This window comes from Mandrillus leucophaeus, unplaced genomic scaffold, assembly GCF_000951045.1.
Source record: "Mandrillus leucophaeus isolate KB7577 unplaced genomic scaffold, Mleu.le_1.0 Scaffold464, whole genome shotgun sequence".
Classification (NCBI taxonomy): domain Eukaryota; kingdom Metazoa; phylum Chordata; class Mammalia; order Primates; family Cercopithecidae; genus Mandrillus; species Mandrillus leucophaeus.
This window is the reverse complement of record NW_012104965.1, coordinates 1,402,714-1,413,228: the sequence shown is the minus strand read 5'-3', so window position 1 is coordinate 1,413,228 and position 10,515 is coordinate 1,402,714. Positions and strand designations below refer to the sequence as shown.

Here is a 10,515-nt window from a genome sequence, read left to right as displayed (position 1 = left end):
TCCACCTGCCTTGGCCTCCCAAAGTGCTGGGATTACATGTGTGAGCCACTGCACCTGGCCTACAATAATTTTAAAGACAAAAAAAAAAAAAAAAGGTACTATTAAGGGTCCCAACAATAAACTCAAAAGTCTATGACAAATAGAGGTTCCGATTAGCTGTTTATAAATACTTTAGGTGCAATTATTCTGAAAGGCAAGTTACCTTGAAATCTACAAAAAAAGTTTCTGTTAATCCTCAGATGGTTCTTGTTATAGTTTCACATTTCTGTTAAGTGGGTGCCTTGAATTACTTGTTATCCAAGTGCAGCAGCTGCTCCTTAACATTTGTTGTTAAAGACATTAACTGGCCATCTTCTTCAATTTCTACTCTTTCTTGACCATTCTTGACAATTCTCTTTGTAGTGATTTTTCTGCCATTAACCATTTTAGCAGAAGTGTTATCGATTTGAAGTTGCCAATCCCACTACCACCAAATGATGTGGAAGAAAATGAAGCGAGGCCCCCGTGACCTAGTGACCCAAATGAAGTATTAATAAATCCTGTATCAAAAGAAGATAATCCACATCCAAAAGACGGAAATCCACTGAATGTGGAGAAAAACTACCCCAACCCTTGGCTTCTGCTTCCACGGGAACCCCTTTGATTCTGAAACAAGTCCTCAAAAGAGTCGTCAAAGAAGTCAAATGAAAATGGGTCCCTTCCACCAAAAAATTCTCTGAAAACATCATCTGGGTTACAGAATGTGAAACCAAACTCAAACGGACTGTCAAAATGACTTCCACCTCCTCCTCCACCATTTAATCCTTCTTTGCCATATTTGTCATAGATGTCCTGTTTTTTAGCATCTGACAACACCTCACACACCTCAGCTACTTGTCTGAATTTTCTCTCTGCTTCTTCTTTATTCTCAGGATTTTCATCTAGGTGCCACTTCAGTGCCAGTCTCTGGTGTGCCTTTTTAATATCCTCGGGTGAGGCCTAGAGGATATTAAAAGAGCTTCATAGTAATCCACCATGATTTTGTTTGTTTGTTTGAGACAGAGTCTCGTTCTGTCATCCAGGCTGGAGTACAGTGGCACCATCTTGGCTCACTGTGACCTCTGCCTCTGGGGTTCAAGACATTCTTCTGTCTCAGCCTCCTAAGCAGCTGGGATTACAGGCCTGCACCACTATGCCCGGCTAATTTTTATATTTTTGCTAGAGACGGGGTTTTAGCACGTTGGCCAGGCTCGTCTTGAACTCCTGACCTCAGGTGATCCACCTGTCTTGGCCTCCCAAAATGCTGGGATTACAGGCATGAGCTGCCGTGCCCAGCCTAACCCATAATTTTAAGAGATTGCTGGAACAGGTCTGAGGATGGAGGCAGCTGAAGGCAGGCGGGAGGCAGGGGCAGTGGCCAGTATCTCCTCCCGGCTCTGACACTGCTGTGCTGGTGGTGGTGACTACTCACACTTTCCTCTCAAGCCTATTTTTTTTTAAATTTATTTTTATTTTTTAATTTTTAAAAATTTTTAAATTTTACTTTAATTTCCGGGATACATGTGCAGAACATGCATGTTCGTTACATATATATACATATGCCACGGTGGTTTGCTGCACCTATCAACCTGTGCTCTTCCTCTCCTTGCTCCTGACCCCCTGACAGGCCTCGGTGTGGGATGTTCCCCTTCCTGTGTCCATGTGTTCTCATTGTTCAATTCCCACTTATGAGTGAGAACATGCAGTGTTTGGTTTTCTGTTCCTGTGTTAGTTTGCTGAGAATGATGGCTTCCAGATTCATCCATGTCCCTGCAAAGGACATTAACTCATTCTTTTTAATGGCTGCATGGTATTGCATGGTATGTGTGTGCCACATTTTCTTTATCCAGTCTATCATTGACGGGTATTTGGGTTGGTTCCAAGTCTTTGCTATTGTAAATAGCAATAAACATACATGTACAGATGTCTTTATAGTAGAATGATTTATAATCCTTTGGGTATATACCCGGTAATGGGATTGCTTGGTCAAATGGTATTTCTGGTTCTAGATCCTTGAGGAATTGCCACACTGTCTTCCACAATGGTTGAACTAATTTACACTCCTACCAACAGCGTAAAAGCATTCCTATTTCTCCACAGCCTTGCCAGCATCTCATTTCCTGACTTTTTAATGATCACCATTCTAACTGGTGTGAGATGGTATCTCATTGTGGTTTTGATTTGCATTTCTCTAATGACCAGTGATGATGAGCTTCTTTTCATATGTTTGTCGGCCACATAAATGTCTTCTTTTGAGAAGTGTCTGTTCATATCCTTTACCCACTTTTTGATGGGGTTGTTTGTTTTTCCTTGTAAATTTGTTTAATTCCTTGTAGATTCTGGATATTAGACCTTTGTCAGATGGGTAGATTGCAAAAATGTTCTCCCATTCTGTAGGTTGCCTATTCACTCTGATGATAGTTTATTTTGCTGTGCGGAAGCTCTTTAGTTTGATTAGATTCCATTTGTCAATTTGGGCTTTTGTTGCCATTGCTTTTGATGTTTTCATTATGAAGTCTTTGCACATGCCCGAATGGTATTGTCTAGGTTTTCTTCTAGGGTTTTACGCTTTTGAGTTTTACATTTAAGTCTTTAATCCATCTTGAGTTAATTTTTATATAAGGTGTAAGGAAGGGATCCAGTTTCAGTTTTCTGCATATGGCTAGCCAGTTTTCCCAGCACCATTTGTTAAACAGCGAGTCCTTTCCCCATTGCTTTTTTTGTCAAGTTTGTCAAAGATCAGATGGTTGTAGATGTGTGGTGTTATTTCTGAGGTTTTTGTTCTGTTCCATTGGTCTATGTATCTGTTTTTGTACCAGTACCTTGCTGTTTTGTTACTGTAGCCTTGTAGTATAATTTGAAGTCAGGTAGCATGATGGCTCCAGCTTTGTTCTTTTTGCTTAGAATTGTCTGGGCTATTTAGGCTCTTTTTTGGTTCCATATGAAATTTAAAGTAGCTTTTTCTAATTCAGTGAAGAAAGTCACTGGTAGCTTGATGGGAATAGCATTGAATCTATAAATTACTTTGGGCAGTATGGCCACTTTCACGATATTGATTCTTCCTATCCGTGAGCATGGAATGTTTTTCCGTTCGTTTGTGTCCTCTCTGATTTCCTTGAGCAGTGGTTTGTAGTTCTTGAAGAGGTACTTCACATCCCTTGTAAATCGTATTCCTACATATTTTATTGTCTTTGTAGTTTGTGAATGGGAGTTCACTCATGATTTGGCTTTCTGGTTGTCTATCATTGGTGTATAGGAATGCTTGTGATTTTTGCACATTGATTTTTCTATCCTGAGAGTTTGTTGAAGTTGCTTATCAGCGTAAAGAGTTTTTGGGCTGAGATGATGGGGTTTTCTAAATATACAATCATGGCGTCTGCAATCAGAGACAATTTGACGTCCTCTCTTCCTATTTGAATACACTTTATTTCTTTCTCTTGCTTGATTGCCCTGGCCAGAACTTCAATACTATGTTTAATAGGAGTGGAGAAAGAGGGCATCCTTGTCTTGTGCCGGTTTTCAAAGGGAATGCTTCCAGCTTTTGCCCATTCATTATGATATTGGCTATGGGTTTGTCATAAATAGCCTTATCATTTTCTCAAGCCTAGTTTTTAAACAATTTATTACTGCTGAATCTGAGCATGTTTCACGGATATGTCTTTTGTAACTCCTCTATTACACACACCTGCTGACTTTAATATACTCTTGAGTACAACCGCTATATTCTTGGTATTGTACACCTTATTACTTACTACCAAGAGGAAGCCTCCAGTCCTTCATGACAATTTAAAGACACAAGTTAAATACCAGTCCCCATCCCTTGAGGAATTAATAGTACAGCACAGACACATGGGGTGCGAGTGAAGTGAATACATTCAAAACCAGCTCCACCACTTATGACGTAAGTGGTGCGGGGCAAGAAAAAGCATCACTCTGACTAAATTTCCTCAGTGTAAAATGGTGATAATAATATCTACCTCACAGGTTGTTTGGAAGATTAAATTAAATAATGTGTGGGAAGAGCCCAATATGAATTCATAGCAGATATATTTTCTTTGTGCACTGAGATTTAGTTTCTGTTGAGTTTGTGTGTTCGTGGTTATGACACCTAATACCCCTAAAAACTATTCACAGTAGGAGATGTGGGAGCTGACACTTAAGTCATTTCTTCCCCAGTGTATGACAAGGTTACCTGGTTTCCATTCAAACACAGATAAAGGTGCTTTCTCTTTTACGTGCTACACCACATCAAACTTAGTATCGTGCAAAAGATTTTTGCTTACACAGTCATAGGAAAGAAAATTTGCATCAGTTTGCTTGAATATTTTGGTTAGCCATACTTTACTCACATTCTGAAACTCAGTCATGTAATTCAGAGGGGTTTTTCTCTTCTTAGATGATTCGCAGTATATTTATCCAGGCATAATCGCTGAGATGGAAAGATGACAATTATAAGCATTTATACAAGTAAAAGTATTAGAATTTTAGTTCTATTTTAGACTTCCAAATAGGGTGCACAATGAATTGATAAGGCAATCCAGTGGTTCTTCACAGGTTTCTAATATTTAGGGTGTTTTCATCAAGCTGAATTGCATTTATTGCCAGTTCTTCCATCTGCAATTGCAAAGAGGGTGATGTAGGGAGGAACTATCAGGATAGCATGAGGTTTAACTCCAGTAACAATTTACTGAAAATAACATCAAATATTTATTTCCACTTTAGTACCTACCTAATTTCAGATAATTTAGCTTACAAGATAAAACAAACACCATTGGTTGTTGCTAACCATTATTAAAAGACAATAATGTACGTTCTAAGAGCCTAAAAATACAAAGCTTTTCTTTTCTTTCTTTCTTTCTTTTTTTTTTTTTTTTAAATTTGGAGAGTTGTATTAGCTACGGCTCTAAATTGAAAATAATAGAAGCCCAACTCTAAGGAGCTAAGGAAAAAAGAAGGCTGTATTATAAAGTTTCTCATGGGTCATGAGTCATGAATATGAACCCCGTTAACAATTAAAGCAAGGGATTCTAATGCATTCAGGTTCTCATTCCATCATTTCTCTGTCCTTTTCTGTGGATCTGCTTATTATTCTTCTTATTCTGTGTCTATGGGACATCTTCCTTTTATTCTGGTCACATGGAGAAAAACAAGACTGACAGCTTCTGAACTTGCCACCCAACATTCTGTCACTGGAGGGAGTCTGTCTCTTTCTCAGGCCTAATTGTAAAATTCCTAGCGAAAATCTTTGATTGGTCCAGCTTGGATCAGGTGTATACTTCACACTATCAACTGCTGCTAGCTAATCAGGGTGATACTGAAGGAACATGTGGATAGGAGGAAAAGAGCAGGTCCTAGAAGAGGAGAACCGGTGAGACAATAGATGACTGCTGTTATGGACAGAATTGTGTCCCCCAAAATCTGTATGTTGAAGCCTTAAGTCCCAGTGTGACTGTGTTGGTGATAGGGACTTAAGGGAAGTAACTACGATTAAGTGAGGTTATAAGGGTGAGGACCTAATTCGATAGGATCAATGTCCTTATACAAAGAGAATGAGATAGCAGAAATGTTTCTCTCTCCTTCTCTCTGCATGAGCCTAAGGGAAGGCTATGTGAAGACAGGGCAAGATGGTCATCTGCAAGCCAGAAAGAGAGGTCTCACCAGACACCAACCCTACCAGCACCTTTATTTTAGACTCCTAGCCTCCAAAACTGTGAGAAAATACATTTCTATTATTTAAGCCACCCAGTCTGTGGTATTTTGTTATGGCAGCCTGAGCAGACTACTATAACCACCATATGCATGTACTCCATCCATTCTCTGAAAAAAATATTTTCTGACTACCTATTACATCCATTAGGATCAATTCAAACACAAATAGCAGAACCTGCAAGAACAGTGATATTAGAACCTGACTCTCAGGTAAAAGAAGTTGAGGAAAGTGATCCAAGGCAGCTCCTCAAAATCATCAGATATGTGGGCTCTTCTGTCTTATGCTCACCATACTCAGTGCACAACTTCTATCTTCCAGGTCACCTTATGGTTTCAGATAGGAGCTGGAGCTCTAGATGTCATGCTCACTTCTCAGTCAGCAGGAAGGAGGAAGAGGGAGGAAAATATTCTCCATTTGTCTGTCCCCACTTTTTAATAAGACAGCTTGGAAATACCTCTACCAGTTTCTGTGTATATCTCATTGGACAGAATTCAGTCACATGACCACACCTAGCTGCAAGGGAGGCTGGAAATGTATCTTTTTACTGGTAGAATTGCTATCATCAATGACGTAGGGGTTCTGTTAGGAAGTAAGAATTTGAGAATGGAAGTTGAACAGACAATTAGTAGGCTCTGCCACAGTTATATAAGTCAGACACTGTGGTAAATGCTATATTAGTCCATTTTCGCGCAGCTGATAAAGACATACCCAAGACTGGGCAATTTACAAAAGAGGTTCAATGGACTTACAGCTCCATTAAAGGTTGGGGAAGCCTCACAATCATGGTGGAAGGCAAGGAGGGACAAGTCACATCTTACATGGATGGGAGCAGGCAAACAGAGAGAGCTCATGCAGGGAAAGTCCCTTTTTTAAAACCATCAGATCTTGTGAGACTTATTATTATGTGAACCGCATGGGAAAGACCTGCCCCTCATGATTCAATTACCTCCCACTGGGTTCCTCCCACAACACGTGAGACTTCAAGATGAGATTTGGGTGTGGACACAGCCAAATCAATGAAATGCCAACTACAGCTTCATTCAGAAAACTAGCAGGCTAGATAAAAACAAAATTTAATAGCATTTAAAATAATAATAAATAAAATTTCCCCCTGTGGATTATCTCTAGCTGCCTATATCAAGTAAAATCATCTGTGATTTATAATTGAAGTGACACATTATGCCAAACTTCCTACTGGCAGTTTATTAGTATTATTATAAAGATATTTGGCTGGGCATAGTGGTTCATGCGCGTAATCCTGGCACTTTGGGAGCCCAAGGTGGGCAGATCACTTGAGCCCTGGAGTTCAAGGTCAGTCTGGACAACATGCTGAAACCTCACCTCTACAAAACATTAGCCAGGCATGGTGGCATACGCCTGTAGTCCCAGGTGCTCGGGGGGTACTGAGGCAGGAGGATTACCTGAGCTTGGGAAGTGGAGGAAGTCAAGTCTACAGTGAGCCGAGATCACACCACTGCTCTCCAGCCTGGGCAGCAGAGTGAGACTCTATCTCAAAAAAAAAAAAAGACATTTAATTAATATTCTGTAAGTTGATTGCACCTGTTTGTTTGCTCATTTTCTTTAACATGTTACACCCTTAGTCTGCCCCATTATCAGCCAGAGAGCTATCTAATTAGTGTGGTGGCTAAAAATATTTCCCCCCAGAGAAATGAAGGATAGTGTTCGCCCACTGAGGTGTTATTAACTCTGCCACATGAAAGTATTTGAAGAAAGGGTTTCAGTCAAAAGCAAAGAAGATGGTTGAAAATGACTGTCATTTCAATGACTCCAATGACTGTTGGAGTGGTCCTAGAAAATAAAACAAAGCTGTATAGATGAAAATAAAAACACATAATTTTACATTATGTCATTGCTTTCTTGTCAATTATAGAGTGGCAGTTTAGAGAAAAACAACAATGGTGACGACTAAATGATGGAGTGTTGAGGAAGAGCCTCAGAAACCACATTGAGATCTGAAAGCTCTTTGCCTTCATGAATTACTGTTTTCTCTCTCATGAGAAGCAGATGGAATGAATAGATTGGACCATTATCTATTGTTCATTCATTCAGTCAACAAATATTTATTGAGCACCTACTATGTGCCAGGCACTGTTCTAAGCATTAAAGGTTTATAGGGAACAGAGTAGACACCACTCCTGTCCTTCTGGATCTTATATTGTAGTGACTGACAGACAATGAACAAGATTAATGAGTAAGATGTGCAGTATGTTCATGGTGAGTGTTGTGAAGAAAGGTAAATCAGAGGAGACTAGAATGCACGGGGCTGGAGGAGGTTTGTCATTTACATGGAATGGCTGGGGAGGGCCGAATAGGAGGCAATAGGAATTCTGAGAGGTTTCGTGCTAATGAACAATTCAGAAGGGAACAGCAGGAGCAAAGATTCTGGGGTGCTTACGAGGTTTCCAGTGTCTGGAGCTGAGTGATTAGAGGGGAGGATACTGGGACAGAAGAGGTAAACCAGGTGGGGCCTCCTAGGTCATTATAGTGACTCAGACTCCTGTTGTGTGTGGGATGGAAAGCCACTGGTAGATTTGGAGCAGACAAGTATAGTTGTAGCAGGATCATCTGGCTATGAAGACAGACCTTTGGGAGGCTTTTGTAATAACTCAGGCAAGCGATGACTGTAGTTTGAGCTAGGTGGTTGAGTTGAGGTGGTAAGACGTGATTCAATTTCTGAATATATTTTGAAGGTAGGATGGATAGGGTTTCCTGATGGAGTAGATGTGAGGAATGAAAGAAAAAATTCAAGGATGGCACCAAGATTTTTGGGCAACTAGAAAAATGGCAACGCTGTTTACTGAGATGGGACATCTGTGAGAAGAGGAAGCTTGGGTCTTAAACACCTTGATGATAGATAAATGAAGATGCGAAGTAGACAGTTGAATCTGGAGTTGAGTCTTGAGTTCAAAATAGATATTGGATTAGCCTGTTCTTATAACATGTAGATCGTGTTTAAAGCCACAAGAATGGACAAGATCACCAAAGGAGAAACCAAGGCCTTCACTGTGGGGCCTTCAATATTTAGGTGGCAAAGAGACTACAAGAAACAAGAGAAGTAGACTGAAAATGAGTGGTCAGGGGTCAGGGGTGTGTGGTGTCCTTGGAGGAAGAAAGTGTTTCAAGGAGGAGAGAGTCAACTCAAATTTTCTCAAGCAAGGTACACCAAGATCAGTATCCCTGTCCCAGAAAGTAGGACAAGGAGAGAACATGAAACTCCAGTGACTGCCCAATATCACATACTTGGCATGCAGTAAACTTGAAATTCAAAAAGTAAATTTGAAATTCAAAAGCCCAGATTGTGGCTAGGCACGGTGGCTGACACCTGTAATCCCAACACTTTGGGAGATCAAGGCAGGAGGATTGCTTGAAGCTAGGAGATCAAGACCAGCCTGGGCAACTTAGTGAGGTAATGTCTCTACAAAAAACCAAAAAAGTTAGCCAGGCATGGTGTGTGCACCTATAGTCTTAGTTATTCAGGAGGCTCAGGCAAGAAGATCACTTGAGCCCAAGAGTTCGAAGATGCAGTGAGCCATGATTGTACCACTGCACTCCAGCCTGGGCGACAGAGCAAGACCCTGCCTCTGAAACAAAACAAAACAAAACAAAATAAAAAAGCCCAAAAAACCCCCTCCGATTGTTTGACCTTAATCCAAGCTCTTAAAACGAAAAAGTAAAAGAAAGTTTAGTCTACCTATTTGTAATATCGGTGACATTTGTAGTTCTACATGCTTTTCTGATTTTTTTTCTAACCGAAGATTTCTACTTCTTAGTAAAACAAAAGCAACAAAATGGAAAAGACAATGTAAGAGTTTTCATAAGTGCCTCAAAAATTATCATTTCATTAAAGCAATGAAGATGGGTTGAATCTGTTAATATCATTTATTGTGTTTGCAAAGTGCTTCTGTTTTCTTGTTCTTTGTTTTTCTGGCATTAGAATTGCTTTTCTTCATTGCTCTGTGCTTCAGCAGTCTCCCTCCTGTTCTTCAAAGGGTTCTGCATGGGCTGCCTCTGTTCAATCAAATGGAATCTTCAAAGTAACACATTGAATTGGATGTGCAATGAATACTGAAAAAAGAATGAAGCTCAAATACTTGGCAGCCGGCAGTTTCTTAAAATCCTAATCTCTTCATTTGGTGAAATACAAGTGATTTCCAATTTCAGCAACTAAGATAAAATAAATATTCTACATTGAACCACAAAGTAAAATAATGCTGAACTTTGTTTAAATGCAGGTTAAGACCGGGTGCAGTGGCTCATGCCTGTAATCTCAGCACTTTGTGAGGCTGAGATAGGAGGATCTCTTGAGTCTAAGAGTTTGAGACTGACCTGGGCAACAAGGAGAAACCCCATCGCTACAAAAAATACATTTTAAAAATATAGACAAGAAGAGATTTGCAATAAGTATCACAGCAACCAATATCAAATGAATATAAAATTTTGCATATTTACTATGAGATCCTGAACACTAAAACAAAAGATCAGGAGTGTTAGAGGAATTTAGGGTTTTGCTGTTTAATAGTTGGACAAAAACAGTTCTGCACTACCTAAGTGTGCATGCTTTTAGAGTTTTCTCGTCCTGTTTCCTCATCTCTTTTTCACTCCACTTAGTCCACTGACATTTTCTGCCTCTCCTCTCAGGTACCTAGTATTCCTATTCTTACTGTATCAAAATTCCTCCAGTGCCTACTTCATGCTAAGCACTCTGCCAATGCTTTCTTTTCTTTTTCTTTTTCTTTTTCGTGACACAGGATCTTGCTTTGTTGCCC

General features: G+C 39.9%; 1 pseudogene; it reads right to left on the bottom strand.

Annotated features, from left to right (window-relative positions):
• Positions 1 to 286: 286 nt before the first annotated feature.
• Positions 287 to 1,016, bottom strand: LOC105550100 (annotated as a pseudogene).
• Positions 1,017 to 10,515: the final 9,499 nt, after the last annotated feature.